The 17,127-nt window shown below is 44.5% G+C and overlaps 1 long non-coding RNA gene across 1 annotated transcript; it reads left to right on the forward strand.

The window, feature by feature from the left end:
* The first annotated feature begins 14,460 nt into the window (after positions 1–14,460).
* On the forward strand, positions 14,461–16,527 carry LOC116454397. Its single transcript, XR_004244085.1, has 3 exons — positions 14,461–14,706; positions 15,569–15,675; positions 16,299–16,527. It is a non-coding gene; the product is annotated as an uncharacterized LOC116454397 (long non-coding RNA).
* Positions 16,528–17,127: the final 600 nt, after the last annotated feature.

The raw sequence follows: 17,127 nt of genomic DNA on the forward strand, positions 1-17,127 counted from the left end.
AAGAGGAGTTCGGCTGGGGTGATTTTCCAAGATGCTCACACATCTCTTCAAACAGGGTGTGCCAAGGGGAGCTGAAGGTCAGGAGTTCTCAAAGCTGCTGCCAGGAATAGAGGGAAGAACACCTGGATTATGGTGCTGTTGAATTGAAGCGAGGGAGCCAAGAGACTGAATGTGACATCAGAAGGACAGAAACACAATTACACCTTCTGTGTTTCTACATGCAGGTTTTTGTTAAGTTTGATATGTGTATATTATTGATCTTTTAACTTATTAACAGACATCTATTAATTTATCTATTAATCTACCTTTTGAGGTCTCAGTGACAATCCAAGTCTCATTGTGTTTATTCCTGGGCATACACTGAATTAATACAAGTTTGCCACTTATAGAGACATGGTCAGTTTAGGACTACTCTGATTTTATAGGTGGGAAAAAGAAGTCCAAAATGGACAAAGAGTGACTTGCTCTGGCAAAGCCTGCACAGAACTGTACCAGAGTCTCTCTGGAGTCTCAGCCCTAAGCCTGACCTTTGTATGAAGATGAGGAGAATGTCAGCGTGGGAATGGCTACTCCAGGTGTGCTTTATTTCCACAGCCAGTTCCTGGTGTCTGACTGCCCCACTCACACAGGCCTTGAGAAAGATGTACAGTGCTGTGCTGCCACAATGCGGGTTTTGTTTCAGACTTCTGACATCCCAAATGCTCAGGTCCAGCCTGAAGGAACAGTCTTCACCTGATTTTGGGGTAAAGTGACCCCCATAATGGACATTTCCTGGAGATGAAGCAATCCTTATTTCAGCCTGTTTTCTGGAGCAGGCTCCTTAACCTCATTCAGCATCTCCCTCTTTTGTGGGGCTGTGCTGTAGTTTAGGACTGAATCTTATTCTGCCATGTGGTGACAGGATCATATTCTAGAAATGTCAGGCATCTAAGGGCTGAGATCTGGCTTTCAAACTTCCCTAAGACATTTAGACTCAGGGTTCTGTTGAGATTCATTCCAGGATGAGAAAGAAAAACCTGGATATTGCCTGAGTTGGATTTAGACACTAATTCTGACCTTTTGTGTTTTTACAAGCTACTCAATTAAGGTAGATCACTCCTGCCTCACTCCAGGATACTTGTGAACTATCTCCAGACTTTCATTCCCTCTTGATATGAAAATCTAATCATGTTCATTGCTCAAAATCAACTCTGGTTGAAGACTAATGCAAAAAAGCTCAGCTTAAGCAAGCAGCTTGTTCAGGAAATGTAGATAAGAAACCCTGGCGGGTTGCTTTGAAAGTCAATAGACTTGGATTTAGGAGGATTAGTGAAGGGTTCAGTCCTGCAGGGTGCTGAGCACAATGGGTTGCAACACTGAGGGTCTGAATGTGTGTGGCAGATGCATGAAAGTCAAAGGGATTCTTCAAACCCCTCAGAGTTAAGATAGTGCCCATAAATTATTTTGGCTGGAATTCAGAGTTCTCAATAACTGGTAATGTGCAGGGAGAATCCCACGTCTCTGGGCTGTAAAGGCCCAGGAGTCCCAAGATCAAAAACCCAACCTGCCAGCCTGAATTACTTTGTTCATCTCAGCAGCTGGTTGGGTGTGGTGAGCCTGGGCAGCTGTGATGGAAAGTGCACAGAGCCTTTCAGCCCAAGATGAAAATCACAGGGCACCCAGCAGCCAGTGAGGGGCACAGCACGTGTCCAAATGAGCACTGATTGCATCATTTCTTAATGAGAATTAATATATCTGATGTAGCACTGAGGGACCTCAGTTGCACACCAAAACCCCACAGTAGCTGGTATTTTACTGAGATGTAAGGAAAAGGAGATCTGGTGTCACAAAGTCTCTGAGAGGAGCACTAATTAAGAGGAAGATGCATGTAGCACCGTCTGAAGTTCCCAGCGGGTTTTCAAGGGTCAGTCCCATAAAGGTGGACCAGTCCTTCATCTGTTTTAGGGTGGTTTTTTGCTGTCCCTAGAAATGTTGGACAGGAGCCATTGCTTTTACCATTTCAGTATAATTCCATTCAGAAAGTGTTTTTATACCTCTCTGATATCTTTATAGAGTGAGCAGCATTTCCTCCAGGTTAGCATTACTTGTACATTTATTACAGGATCCACTTAATAAAAATAAAGGCCAACAAATTCAGAACAAGAAATAACATAAAAGCCAACCAGATGACACAGACAGGACAAACTCATGTGCTAAAAAGGATTTGTTCAAAACAAGAAAGAGGGCAGAAGTAGATGTTGAAAGAGTTGCTCATGGTCACAGAGTTAGGCAGCGACAGAGGGAAAGGAAGGAAAATCTAAAAATTGATCTCTTGCAGACAGCCCTGGTTGTACCCATCCCATGTCTGTGGTTTTCAAAATCTGTACCTACAGGAGCAAGAGGTAACAGGGACGTTTAGGGTTTGTTGCCAGAGTGAAGGGAGCTAAAGAGCCAAAACCACATCTACTGTGTGACTGCTTTATTCACCAGTTGTGGAATAGCTTAAATTTATTTGAAATATCAGGCACTGGCCAGAGGCAAGGTATTTCAGACCAGGGTGCTCAGCTGTTCTAATGGCCCTGGCATATTCTAACTTTCTGTGCTCTCCTGTAAAACAATAATGCCATTTCTCCCATCGTTATGCATCACAAATCAATCTGGCTGCTCATGAACAGTGCTGACCTGAATCTGTCACTTTACAGCAAACTCCTGTAGGATTCCAGGTTTACTGCCATATAAGTGCTTTATTAGACATGGAAGGCTGTAATAAGCTGATTAAGAAACCTTTCTTTTCCTTTTTTTTTTCTTTAAAAGACTTAATATATACTTTTCTGTCATCAGATAAGTACAAAATAAACCTGAAGCTTCACCCAAAATACATTATGCAAAGAAATCTGTCACTATAAAAAGCCTGAACCACGCAGGACTCCCTGTACCAACTCCTCTCTGCACTGCCTTGGCTGCATAAGAGAGAGTCCTGTTGTGGCAACTGTTAATTCTTTAAAAGCCTTGAGTCAAACCATCCTTTCTGTGATTCAGCTGCTGCAAGGCACATTTTCTCCCTAGAAATGCAGCTTTCTGGAGCAATAGTTTCATTCCAAGAAGGGAAGTTCTGAAGTTAAAAGGAAAGCAGAATTCTCAAAGTTTTGGGTAAAAGGCAACCTCCCATCATATTTCATCTCAGGAATCTCAGGACAGGCTTCTTGAAGGGAAACTTTGGTGAATGATTTAAGAGGGAAGGGCTTCTTTGCTGGGTTTTGATTACTTCACAGCAGATGAGACAGAACCAGCCAAATGCTAAACTGGAAATGAAGTGTTTCAATAATTTCCCATTACAAATGTCAACAAAAATGATATTTTGCTGAATTTGCATTTCTGTAGGAGAAAACTGTTCAGCTGGGGAAAAATGAATTGGTCAGCTCTGTCAGCAGAGCTGGTTATGAGAAGTGAAGTTCATCCCATCTGGGCTAATGGGGTGTGAAAACTTGGCCTCGCTGAGTACATGTAGACCTTTCTTAGTGCTCCTGAGAGGCTTCTGGGAAGGAGTGATTCTTGATTGCTCTGTCTCCTGTCTACACAGCTGGAATGTGCTGCTCCAGACAGGGATAGGGGGTGAAAACCTCATGGGGTTGCTTTATGTATTTCCAACTCCCACCCTGATAATCAGGCAGACTGCAAAAGCTGGTCTCCATCACACATTTCCATGGCTAATGCTCCAGAGAAGGAATTAGCCACGAGGGCAATACATCACCTGATTTGGCTCTTGCCCTTGGGCTTCCACTGCTCTAGAAAATGATTTTGTGTGTGTATGTTTTCGCCTCAGAGCAGTGGAGCTAGCAGGATTGTGTCCTAACCCTGCTGGCACAGCACAGAGGACATGTCTCAGGGATGGCTGGTTGTGGTGGGAAGGAAAGAGCACAGTCTGTTCTGATAGTGGGGAAGAACTGTCCTGGATAGACAGAACCAAACCTGGCAGACATATGGATATCCAAAATAGACCTAGGAGCAAGATTTCCTGTAAACTACAGCAGTGTGGAACTTGGAGGGAACAAGGTAGCTGCTCCAAAAGGAGCTGGCTACTGTGTGGGATGTGATGGCTCTGGATATAGGACCTGGGAGCAGGATGGTGGCACATATGGCCAAACAGAAGAGTGTTTTTTCAAAATAGAAGACAGAATTGTGAGTATCATCTACAATATTTTAAAGCACAACTCGACAAGTTGCAGCCCAACTTGAAAGGTAGAGAAGGTATTTTGAGTGTCACATTAGGGCCATTGATGGTGGCAGGGTTTTGCAGTGTGTGCTCTGGAATCAGGGAACAAAAGCCCCAGATATTTCTGGCAATCAAAGCCCATCTTTTAAATCAGTTATTGAGTTTTTCCTCTTGTCGCAATCACTGCCTGGCACAAGCTGAATTACAGTGTTCTTTATTAACCAGCACTGCTTGCTCCACCTTAATTAGTGCAGACCACTGGAGTTAAGGTGAATGAGGTGAACATTAGATGCAATTTTATCTTTGATGTTGAAAAGGCAACCAAACCTCAACTCTTCTCCCTGTGAGTACCTGCCTTGCCTTTGTGAGATGATCAATAGCCCTTCCACTGGAGAGGGTGGGCAAAGCACCTTTCAGAACCGATAATTGTGCAGGATCCAAGTGTTTTCTAAGAAAATCTTTCAAAACCTTCACAAAATTTCTACTGAAGGCCAGATTTCCTGGGACACCTATAATTATTCAGAGCATAAGAGAGAAGAGATGAGAGTTATCAACCTCTTTCACTTAAATAGGCCCAATTCAAATTAGGGACCAGAAAGACCAGGACATGGATAATCAAAGGAGAGAGAAAAAAAAGAAATGATAATAATAAATAATAATAAAAGAACAAGGATCAATATCTTGCAGGGAAAAAAAAAAAAGCATTTAATTTTATACCAACCATAAAGTGTACACACATTCTGTGATTTCCCAGAGGTCTTCTAACTGATTCTATTTTCTTGTAAAACCCACATCTTTACACACCACATCCCCAGCTCCTATCTTTGCAATACAAATGTACATCCAGATTGCAGGACACCCCAAGAGATCTGTTCCCATGAGGCTGCTCTTCCTCTTCTTTTTTTCACATTTCAAAGTCAAATATTTATCTTTTGGCATCTTCTATGCTTTGCTTTGATCCCTGAAAGAGAAAATTCCTTTTCCTTGCCCTTACTCTGGAAAACCATGAAGGCAGAGGCATCATGGCTCTCAGTGAAGTGGCCAGCAGGGTGCAAGAAGACAATCAAATTCACACAACAGATGGGAAGATGGCTCAAAAACAATTGTTTTCCCCAAACTATGGCAACATGTCAACATATTGACACATTCAAAAGCTTGGCAGCCTGGCAGGAAAATTGCTAATTCAGGTTGAGGAAGACACTGGGACATCTTCCCTTACCTTTGAAATTATCTGTTTTAAATTCTCAGCTTACATGTTACGGCACAATGTGGTTTATGCGGAACTATTTTGAAGATCTGGCCCTTTCTAGAAGAGTAGAGAGCCAAAAAAAGTGTTTTATACACAGCTGAGCCAGTGCATCCCAGGCTTTTTTCTGCAGCATTAGAGGGGAATGTCTGTGTGAGGCCTGTCCTGGATTTATCCTGATCCAAAGTTGTTTTCCATTGCGGCCGGGTTGGGGTCTGTGGCTCAGACCCTGGAAGCCGTGACAGCTCCAGAGAGGGTGTCCCACAAGGGACAGCCTTCCAGAGGTCTGCGGGGATCCCTCAGCTGCTGGGGTGCCTCTGCAGAGGGGTTCCCTGTCTCAGCAGGCTGCCAGCTCTCTAGGGATTCAGTGGGAGTGATTTCAGCTCTTGCTCTGTGAGGCAAACCCCAGGCTGGACCAGGAGACAAGAGGCTCCTTTAGCAGTTCTGCATGGGGCAGCTTTATTAGCCCGCACCCCGCGAAGGGAGGCCAGGGACGAGCTCTCCAACTCAAAGGGGGAGAAGGGTAGATCTTACAGGGATACAAGGGTGGGTGTGAGAGGGTAGAGGCCAATGGGTTACAAAGAATCTACACAGGGTCTCCCAGAGGATCATGGTTCTTGCTTTCCCTCACCCTCACCGAAGTGCTGCCTTTTCCAAGGCGATTCTGCTGGGAGGTTGTGCAATCTCCTTATCTCAGCAGGCCTCCTGCCAGGGCAGGGGCTGGGCACACCCCACAGTTTTCCTACACCTAAATTTGCCTGGACTGTTGACCAGACTATGAGAAATGATGGTATTGATCCCATCTCCTTGCTGACAAGGTGTGACATGGACAATTGGTGAAGCTGTGTGGGAGAGTGTGCAAAAAGAAGATTAAAAACCCAGTGATGTCCCATTCTCCCACTACTGGCAAACACACCCAGGCCCCTTAAGCAGCTCTGCCTGGGTCTGCTGCCTCCAGACTGGAGGTTGGTGGCACAGGCCTCTGATGGAGTCACTGCTCCTGCCCCACATGTGACACCCCCGTCTATGATGTTCCCGCCAAAGGTGTGTCCTCCTGGCCCCAGGGAAGTCAGCCTCTGGTTTCTTTTCCAACATGCTGGCCTGGGGAAGCTTGGCTCATCATCCTTCCACCTCCTGTGAAGGAGAAAGGAGACCAAAGAAAAGGATGAAAAAGAAATCAAAGAGGAGGAAAAATACCTACTTAACAACTGGAGATCTCCTCAAATGTCCATACAAGCACCAGACTTTCTGGGGTGCCTCAGTGAGAGCAGAAATGACTGGAGGTGGGAGAAAAAAGGAAAGGAAAAAGTCATTACACTGAAAACTCACTTTAAAGAAGCCAGGGAAGGTGGGTCTGAGCCAGGCTGAAGCTGCCAATTTGAGCTGTGCTTATCACTCTGTGTAGTTCAGGGAGCTTTCAGGTGATTGCTCTAAAAATACCTTATCTGCAATGGGTAAAAATAATTTTCTCCTTTCTATTTATTGACTTCCCTCTTTACTTTTATGACCTCTCATTCCCAAACATCTTCCAAGGATTTAAAAATAACAATCTGTCTTTCTTCCTCCCCACCTAATTTGATTAATGTACACAGCTCTGTTTAATTGGGTGTGTGTGGAAAATGAAAATCTGAAAGAGGAGCATTGTGTTTGGTTTTGGTTTGTCACTGGTCTGACCTCCCGGAGGAGTGAACAACACTCCCTGCACGCTGTCCCTGGGTATGTTTTAGGTGATTCAGATATGAACTGCTGTCCTTTGAGCTGCTGCTTTGTTGGTCTGAGGAAGAGGGTGCTAAGGGAAAGGGAGGCACACCAGATGGAGGGGAGAGCAGAGAGCAGCAAACCACAATCACTTGCTTTGTACATGGATTAATGGCTGTACTTTATTCCAGGTACAACTTTTTCTGGCTCTGCCTTCTCTTGCTGTGTGCATGGCCCAATGTCTTCACAGAATGGGTCAGGCTGGAAGGGATCACAGTGGAGTCACCTGGGCCAACCTCCCTGCTCAAGCGTCCTAGAGGTCTTCTCAGACCTTGTTTAATTGTTGCCTCTCATGCTGTGAAGTGGCATTTACTTCATGTTCATCTTCTGACAGCAACAGGAAGAAATCTTAAGCTCCTCAGAGAGGATGAATTCCACAACGCTGTCACTTCAGACTGAATTATCTCTTTAAAGCACCAGAGAGTTTCTTCAGACGTTGAGTTACATAAGGGAGAAGGCTGTGCCTGTCGGAGCCCTCAGGTGCAGGCATGGAAGGAAGGGCTGTGCGGGATGTCTGTCCTGGATGGATTTGGAAGGACAATTTAGAATTACACTGTTCAGCCTTTGCTAGAGACAGGATATTATTTAGCAAGAAATAGTATCAAACACAGGGGGAAAAGAGTCCAGCAGAATGGATACAGATGCACTTCATTTAATTTAGTACTTTCCTGCTCCTCACTCAGTGATTGGGGACGCAGAGAACAGCAGCCACTTCGTGCTGCAAGCACAGCTTTTTATAAGGACTTTGCAGTTCCTTCTGCCCTATTAACACTTGCTGTATTCTACTCCCAGGCTTAATTATTCATCTTATACCCAAAAGTGCAGCAATGATTAAACTGAAGAGCAGTTGGGCATTTTCAAATTGAAGTAATGCTGCAGTGGTGGAGAGACGCGTGTTTCAAGGGTACGAGTTTGTCCCTCTCTCCGTGCCCAGATCTCCTCTCCGCTGAGCTCTGCCTCTGTGTTCCTCCTCTGCTCAGGCTTTAAAGCACCTCTCTTTGTTCCCCTTTCTCCGCTCATCTCACGATTACGTCTTTTAGCTCTCTCATGCCATTACCTTTCCCCTCTGTTGATTTGCTTCTGCAGCTGAATTTCCTCTATTGCTTCTCTGCAGGCTTGGATCAAAGCCCATTGAAAACAACTGAAATTTTCTTACTGACTGTTGGAAGATATTGTTGAAAGAAGGAAACATTAAGAATAACAAAACTGAACTGCAGTTTTCTGCCTGTGGATTGGGGATGGGTCAAGTGACTATTTCCAACAGCCTCTAATTTCTCTGACTCCATGAAACTTGAGGAAACCATTTCAGCACCATTTCTGAAGGACAAAGATGTGCAGATTCCAGGAGAAAGCACAAAACAGTCCTATGAAGTGCCATTAACTGAGAAGGAGCCTTCTCACCTTGCTCTAAATTGTGAAAATAACTTTATAAAAATGCTGGTGACACTGAAGATGGCTAACTTCTGCCACTGTGAAGTCAGGCTTTCAGTTGTAACTAGTTATTTAAGACAGAAAGAGACTGTTACCTTTGGAGAATGACTCAACCCACCCACTTCAGACACTATACATTAAAAGAGATGACTCATGCTCTGGAGATTCCTCCCTTTCTCCTCACAGCCTGTACAAGAAGGCTAGATCACTTGCTTAGACATTTAAACTTTTACAGGACTAAAAATGGGTAAAATTAATCCTCCCTTAGCTGAAGAAGACGCAGATATTTCTGTGCTTCACAATAAGCACTGTGATGGACACCAGAGCACTGCTGCTCTGTGCCCTGCACGTGGAGCTGCAGGATGGACCTCCTGTCTTGTCCTAACCAGGTCTGAGGTAATTGATGCCCAACAGGCAGTCAGCTCAGGTTCAAGCTGAATCCTCCTGGGAGACAGCAGGAATTCCTTCTCTGCTTCCTCCTACAAGGTCGTAGGTGGGCACTCAGTGTCCAGCTTGATTTCAAAAATCTCTTTTCTCTCTTTTGCTGCCCCACTTGTACATTGCACCCCGTGGTGCCTTCATTCCATAGAGCTTCTCATCCTTTGTCACCTCATTCTATGTTGATGGTTCTAACAGGTTTGGCTTGATGTCCCTGACTTAACTAGGACATCCCAAGATCCTGGGGCCGGTGGGAACAGGGTGCATGACCTGGTTTTGTTTTCCAAATGTCCCTCCAGCTGGGCTGTGGCTGCACTCCCTTGTCTCTGAGTGAAAGGATCCAGTCCAGCACTTCACACAAATACTGGAGCACAGCCAGTCCTCTGGTGAGAGAGCATGAGAGCAGCGTCCAGATTTTTCATTTCCAGAAAACCACATGATGGTAACAAAGTTAGGACTTGCTCCTGCTCTCTCTTGCTCATAGTTTCTCCCATGCCTTTTTCTGAGGGCTGCATCAGTACATTCATTTGTAAAACTGACCTGAAGACAAATGTGCACAAGCTTTTCTTGCCTTCCCTCTGCTATCTTGGAGGCAAGGCTCCAGTTCTTAACCATATGACACAGTAAGATAAGCCTTATAATAAAAAGCAAACAATGCAAGGCCAGCCCCGGGTGTCCAAGCCACGATCTCTGTTTGTTCAGCATTTTCCCAGGAGGTTGTGGGAGATACCTGTGAGTAAGGCTGAATGCACAGAGTCAACTTTGCTGAAGCAAAGAGCACAGCATTCTGGGTTATTAAACCAGTTGTCTTCCAGCCCTGGGGGAAAGGAGTTTGCCAGGGAAAGTCACAAATGGGCTGAGTTTGTGTATCCCAAGCCCGTTTCTCCCCATTCCACTGTATCCCCCAGCGTGGCACCTTTGTAGCACAAGCACCAGCTTCTGGTGAGAAGGGAGCAGGGACTGAGAAAGGCAAAAGAAGGATGTGCCTGACAGTTTTTGAAACTGTCTCTGGCTCTTGTCTGCCTTATCTCCAGATCTCCCCTCGACAGTGTTTTTTCGTTGTTCATGATAGGTTGGGGTTTTTTTTTTCAACACAGACTTATAAGAAGAGTTAATACTGTCAAAAAATTCACTCTTGGTGTAAACTATATTCTCTGTGGCATGATAATACAATATGCTGTTAAATTCTTTCACTCAGGAGGGAATAAAGGATATTTGAGCATAAATGCATTATCCACAATCCACAATAGCACAGCCTATACCCCTGTGGATAATGCTATTAGTGCTACATTTCAAATTAAAAAGCATATGCTCTTCTTCTTTCAAAAACAAGGGAGTGCTGCCCACTGCCTTCACTTGACTAAGAACAAAAGCTTTTAAAGTGATAAAACAGCATTCATTTGATAAAAACAACCATCTGTATCTGATTTTAAAAAGTGTTCATATTTAAAGACAAATTGCTGTTTTGGGAAAATTAAATACAAGTGGGAAGGTTCACTTGATATGACCACAAATTGCTATCTGCTGTCCCCAGCAGCACTAACCCAAATTCTCACACTAAACCCTGACCTTGAACAGCAAGTCTTGTGCAAGGGCTCTTTAAATAATTTTCTTAAAACCCTTCAAATAAACATGTTCCCAAACTCACCCACTGCCTTCCCAACTTATTAGTCTGTATTAGTTAAAGTGGATTGCTTATTAGTTTTTTTTTATATCTTCAGAATAATTTGGAAAGACACCAAACTCTTAATGTACCAGATTTTCATAATGCAACTTGATATTAACAAACATCAAACTCCATCAATGATCTGTGCAGCAGGCACCCTTAAAGCTTGTAATTAAGATAACAGGAGATAATATCATCCACGAAAAAAGGAGAGTGGAGGAGGAAACACAAATGGAGTTTTTCTGAGGAGGCAGCATTGAGCTCGATCCTTTGAGGTCAGGACACAGCAGCAACATGGGAACACTGAAAATGGTGCTGTGATAGTGCACCAAGCTGAGATGGGTACTGTGATCATCCTCAGAACCACAGCAAGAAGCCCAGCCAGGGTAGAAAATGAAGATTCACATACATATGTGTCCTCTTGGAAATGGTTATGCAGGCTCTTGAGGAAAAGTCCTCAGGTGTTAGAACCTTTCCTTGATTTTTAAATCAGTGATGAATGTAACAAAGACACAGGACCCACCTGTTAGTGCTTTTATCAGTAGACCTTACAGGCTGTGCAGAGAGGGGCAGTATTTTGAATGCCACACAAATTATCTCCACTGCTTTATTTCCTCTGCCGCTCTGCTGGGCACTCCCAAAGGTGGATGTGCCCATGGAGGGGGTTGAACTGGAGGGCAGGGCAGTGCTGGCAAAACATAGTGAAACCAAATTCAATGCTATTATCACTTTGTGCTGCCAAGAATCACCCAGAATCCCCCATCTGCTGGGCTATTTCTGCTCGCTTTAGAAGGAGAGAAGTGGGAACAGTACTTTCTTTCCAAAATGTTCCCATAGGCTTGGAGAAATGTTTGTGGCTGTGCACACCTCCTAATCTCTTTTCTCTGGTAAATGGCTGGATATTTTTGTGCTGGAAAGTGTGGATGTATGTGCTGTTCCTTTCCCTAACATAACCGAATACATCCATACACAACTGAACATTTATATTTAGCTGTTAAATAAAATAAAATAAAAATTTAAAATCCCAGCATATCGTGATAACAAGTTTATTTCCAGCCAAAAGCTTCCATCCACTTGGGCAAAACTCACTGCATTTCAAGGCAATAAGAGACAAGGCCAAATACATATTTTAAATAAAATCAGAGCAGAGTTTACCCAGCATATTTCAGATGCATAAGTCCAGGCTAATAAACCCCCTTTCCCTACTCGGAACCCCCCGTGTCAGGAAGAAAAGTAAACCAATTTGTCACTGCTGCTTCCTGGTGCCAGGATAAAAGTGTGTGCTATTCCCATCCCTTTGCCAGAGGTCACTGGATGCAGTGCCTTGAAGCCAATCTGACGGAAAACAAATGAGTGCAAACGTTATAAATTGAACAGAAGGAGCTCTGTCATAACTAGGGGAAAGGCAGGGGGATGATATCTTTGGGGGGAGCAGGAGGAGAAGAGCTGTGCATGGTTCATGTGGCACAAGAGTGCTGTAATCACTGCACTGGGGGATGGCTGCTTCCAAGGACAAATGGATAATACATGTTTTGCCAGGGCGATGGTGAGATAGCGAGGAGCTTTGAACACACTGATACAGCAATTAAGCAAACTCCTGTCCTTGGGCAGCTACTGAGGTTTCTTAAAAGTGCAGTTTTAGACAGCACTTCAAGCCTTTCCTCAGCAGCAGCAGGGATGCACAGAAAATGTGCTCCTGTGTGTGCTGGCAGGAGCAGGACGTCTGTCCAGGGACACCATTCCCTCCTCCAGGGATATAGTCAGGGACCACAGAGCCCCAACCTGGCATGTTCCCTACTCTAACCTGCCCCTTCAGAAGGTTAGATTGGATATTGGGAAGAAATTCTCCCCTGTGAGGCTGGCGAAGCCCTGGCACAGGTTGTCCAGAGCAGCTGTGGCTGCCCCTGCATCCCTGGAAGTGTCCAAGGCCACTTGGTCAAGGACGGGGCTTAGAGCACCCTGGGATAGTGGAAGGTGTCCCTGCCCATGGTAGGGGCTGGGAATGAGATGTTCTCTAAGGTTTCTTCCAACCCGAAACATTGTTTGATTCTGGGATTCACAGGGGAAGATGAAGGGACACCTCGATTCTGATCCCATGTCAAATACAGAGGTGCTTTTCAGTGCTATGTGGTAGCAAGAGAAACCATGAACGTTTGTACCCTTGAGCTGTTGCCTGTAGGATAAATGAATCCACAAAAATGTGCAGCTGGGCTTGTTTTCCTGTGCAGCTTGGACAAATTTGTTTTATGGTCTTATTGAACTAGATCCTTCTTTTTATATCCTGAAATGCACAGGGATGAGTCCAGCACTGCCTGTTTCAACCAGCACTGCATGCACAGCAGATCTCTGACGGTCTCCAGAGAAACAACAGCACAACAGATGCCATTTTGGCTGACCACAGAGACTGGGAAAAGAGCCCTGCAAAGCTGGAAGTCTTACAAAGCTTAACAGCAGGTTCTACAAAGCCAGTGTCGTTCTCCTACCAGAAACGGATGGGTACACGTGGAGACAGCTGTGGTCTGGTGAGCAGTGGGCTGGGAGAGTTTTTTTGTCCAGACTGATGCATCTCCACTGAGTCACTGTCCATGCTCAGCAGCACCCTGAGGGAAGTGACACCGAACGTGAGCACTGCACTGATTAACTTTTAGCCACAGGTTTATCAGGCTAATTTTGCTTTAGAAATTCTTTCTAATTTACTTGACTGATTTTGCCTTTCTGTGCGTTATCCTCCTACAAGGGATTAATTCTTTGCATTTATTTGCCAAACATTTTTTCATGGAATTATATTTTCTGTGCCATAACTTGGTTGAATTGTAAGATTCTGCAGGTTGCCCTTTTTGTTCTGTTTGTAGTCCATCCAGCACTTTGACTGGGGGCACACTGTCCCTCTGTGAAATAGATAGATAGATAGATATATATATATATATAGATATATATATATAAAATAGGCATTACATTGTTAGTACTCTGCATCCCATGTTCATGTTGTGCTGGTTGGTTCTGACACAACCCAGAGCTCCCATGCTGAGTATCAGCCACCTGATTTCATACACATTTCTCCATCAAAGCAGATCGTTAGGGCTAAAGCTTAGAAACAAAGTCAAGTTCCCTCTAATTCCGCAGCAGTCATTTCCAAGCACAGGAAAGGAGGTTCAGCCACTGAGCAAACAATGGCTGTATTAATTAGGCTGCTATATCTGGCAAGTGTTTTGAGGTATTTTCTCATTGTTATTTTGTTCCCTTTTGTGGAATGCCTGTGCCTTGTGACCCCACCTGACACTCTCACCACCATCCTTGCTCTTTCAAGGTATCTTTTATTGCCAGACAAAGGGAGAAATATCTATTTGAATGTGGCACCAGATCATTGCTAACATCTCTACAATAGAAAAAGGCCCTGAAGAATAAAGCCATCCTTGGTATTATCAGGAAGCCAGGTGAGGGCTGAGAGGGCTGAGGTGTTGTCACACGTGGCAAGGATTAAAGGTTGCCAGCCTTGGTGTTGGCCACACTAGGGCTGTTCTCAGCTGGTGTGAGCTAAAGTACATTCCATAAAACAAAAAAATATTGAACTGTGTCTGTTATACCCCATGATTTCACTGGAGTTTCAGGAAACACATGATGGAAAGAGCCCGCAAAGGTCATCGCATCCAGTCCCTGCTATCTTGGGCAACTGCTCCACGCACACCCACTCGAAAGCAGATCAAGCTTCATCATAAAACCCATCAGGCTGCTGCCTGCCACCCACTCCTCCTGCTGAAGGCTGTCCTATAGCTTCCCTCCTCTGCTGGCTGCAAACCTTCCAGCTTTCAAACAGAATTTATTACATGGAATCCATCCCGGCTCACTTTCTGAATGCACAATTTTAATCCAGCTGGGGGAAGAAGCAGAGGATGGTGGGGCCTCTTTGCATTCCTTTGTTGCACAAATCTGGGAGAGCATTCCCCTCGTGTGGGGAGCCCACTGCATGGATGAAAGGTAGGGCTCAGCTTTCAGTTCCTACGTTTCCTCCTCTATTAACTCACTGCACTATTGAGCTCTCTGCTATTTCATTGCAGCCTTTCCTTCACAAATCACTTCTTTTTTTTTTTTTTGTAGGCAGAGCTATTTCATCATAGCAAGATGTATCTCAGGACAATTAGTAGCGAGGAGACAGTATCTATGCCAGTTTGCCCGAAATCCAAGATTCACCACAGGCAGTTCACTCACCAGGGGGGCACAGGATCACCAGGCCAAACTTGAACATGGTTAAATGCTATGAGCTTCAAGATGAGGAAAAAGCTGGGCTCTTTCTGCCTCATGCACCGTGAGCGTCTTATGACCATTTAACACGCAGAATTAATCACACTTTATTCATTCAGATTCATTTCACTATGATATTTCATATTGGGTGCACCATAATTTTGACCAACTAGGAACATGGGGCAACTTTAACACCATCAGGAGCATCAAAGTCCTCTCAGTCTTAGCAGGTTAAAGCCTGATCCACCAAGACAGCCTGGGCTCAGCTCCTCCTGAGAACACTGTGGTTATGCTTAGTGAGGAAGGCTTCAAAGCTTGGACGCACATTGCTTTTCTCTCTGCATAGAAATAATCCATTTTTGACCAGCATTTTCACCTTGCTGAATGTGGAAAATATCAAAGGAAATGTGCTTTGTATATGTAAAAAATCAGCTCAATAAGAAAGATTTCTCCGGAGGGATGTGATCAGAAGGGAAAATTCACTGCTGGACTTCCATTTGTCTGCAGAAGTTATATCTTTGTTTTTGCTAGGTTTTTTAGGACTAAAATGACAGTGATTAAGAGATTCATTTAGTAAGCTTATGCTTCTTCCTTTCAGGCACACTCTCCCTGGAGGAGTTAAATTGGAAATCCAAGGAGACTTCTGAGGGTGGGGAGCTCAGAGGAGGTGTGGAGAACATATTTCAGCAGTTCCTGAGGTGGCAGGTAGTGATTTCAAGTGAGGAAGCAGGAGAAGGTTGGAGTCTCTGATCAACCCTGGCTGGCTTCCAGCTCTCAGGGCCCAGGAATGGGTGTAACCATGGACCCAATTCTGCTAAAAGAAGAAATTCCTCCCTGTGAGGGTGGGGAGGCCCTGGCAAAGGGTGCCCAGAGAAGCTGTGGCTGCCCCTGGATCTCTGGAAGTGTCCAAGGCCAGGCTGGACAGAGTTTGGAGCAACCTGGGACAGTGGGGGGTGAAAAAGAAAAGCCTCTAAAACACAGCCCCAAAATGTTAAGTAACAAACTGAACCCAGCTGCTTCAGGAGGAAGAAGTACAAACACTTTTTGCTGTACTTTTTCTTGTTTCTTTGTCTTCCTCAGACTAATTCTTCATTTATTTTCTTCGTTTTGCCTTCTCTCTTTTCTTCTTCCCATAAACATTTCTTCTTCCAACTCTATCTCCTGCAGCACAATTTTATGCTAACACCATCTTATTCTCCTATTCTTCTCTCTCACTTTTTTCTGTCCTGGTCTGACACAGCAAGTCCCATTCTCCTGCTGTACTCTTACTTTCACCCTTTGTTCTTAAGCCAATTCCAGTCCTTGCCCCTCCTGCTTGCCTCTCACAGGTTTTCTCTGCCTGGCTCCAAGGCTGTCCCTCTTCTGAGCTCCAGGGACAAGGGATGCAGCAGCTGACACCAGGAGTTTGAGCCTGGGCTCAGGTGATGCTGCCTGGTTGCGCTCTTTGGGAGCCGTGCAAAGTGAGGTCATTTAACCAGGACAGAAGGACACACCTGCCCCTAACAGGCTTTGAAAATTGACTTCAGATGCGTGAAATGGGTCAATAAAAACAAGAAATGAAACTGATGTCAGAGGTTGTATTTATTTGACAATAAATTGCTTCCTATGATCGAATTTCTCTCTCAGTTGGGAGGCTCATGGCTCTTGGCCAAGGAAATGGGCCTTGCAGCAGAGGGAAATGAGGAGAGAGACTCCGAGCAGGGGACAAGAGCTGACAAGGCCACCAGCTGCTTCTACCTTGCAGGTGACCCTGCCCAAGGTGTTCATCATTAAGCCAGACAAAGATGTAATAATATATTTGTATTTAATTATTTTATTACTGCATGGCAGTATTTTAGATTATAAAATAATATCAGAGCAGGGGTGTACATAATAACTCGCAACAAAAAGCAAAACTGCTGGAAGATTTCCCCTTACAGGTTTATTTTGTCAAGTATTGTTCCTCATTTACATTTTTCGCTCTTAAACTAAGAAAGAGATCCTCCCTCTGCATTGTGAGCAGCACCTTTTGAAGACAAGGAAGAAAGAGTGGGAATAAAATGACAAAACATTAAATAAACCCTGGAGCCCATGCCTCTACTGTTATGTGAGAAGGGGTTTCAAAGGGAAGCATTTGTATTTAGGTTTCTGAGCAGCAGTGCAGAGCAGCCCCACCAC

This window comes from Corvus moneduloides, chromosome 21 (genome assembly GCF_009650955.1).
Source record: "Corvus moneduloides isolate bCorMon1 chromosome 21, bCorMon1.pri, whole genome shotgun sequence".
Lineage (NCBI taxonomy): Eukaryota > Metazoa > Chordata > Aves > Passeriformes > Corvidae > Corvus > Corvus moneduloides.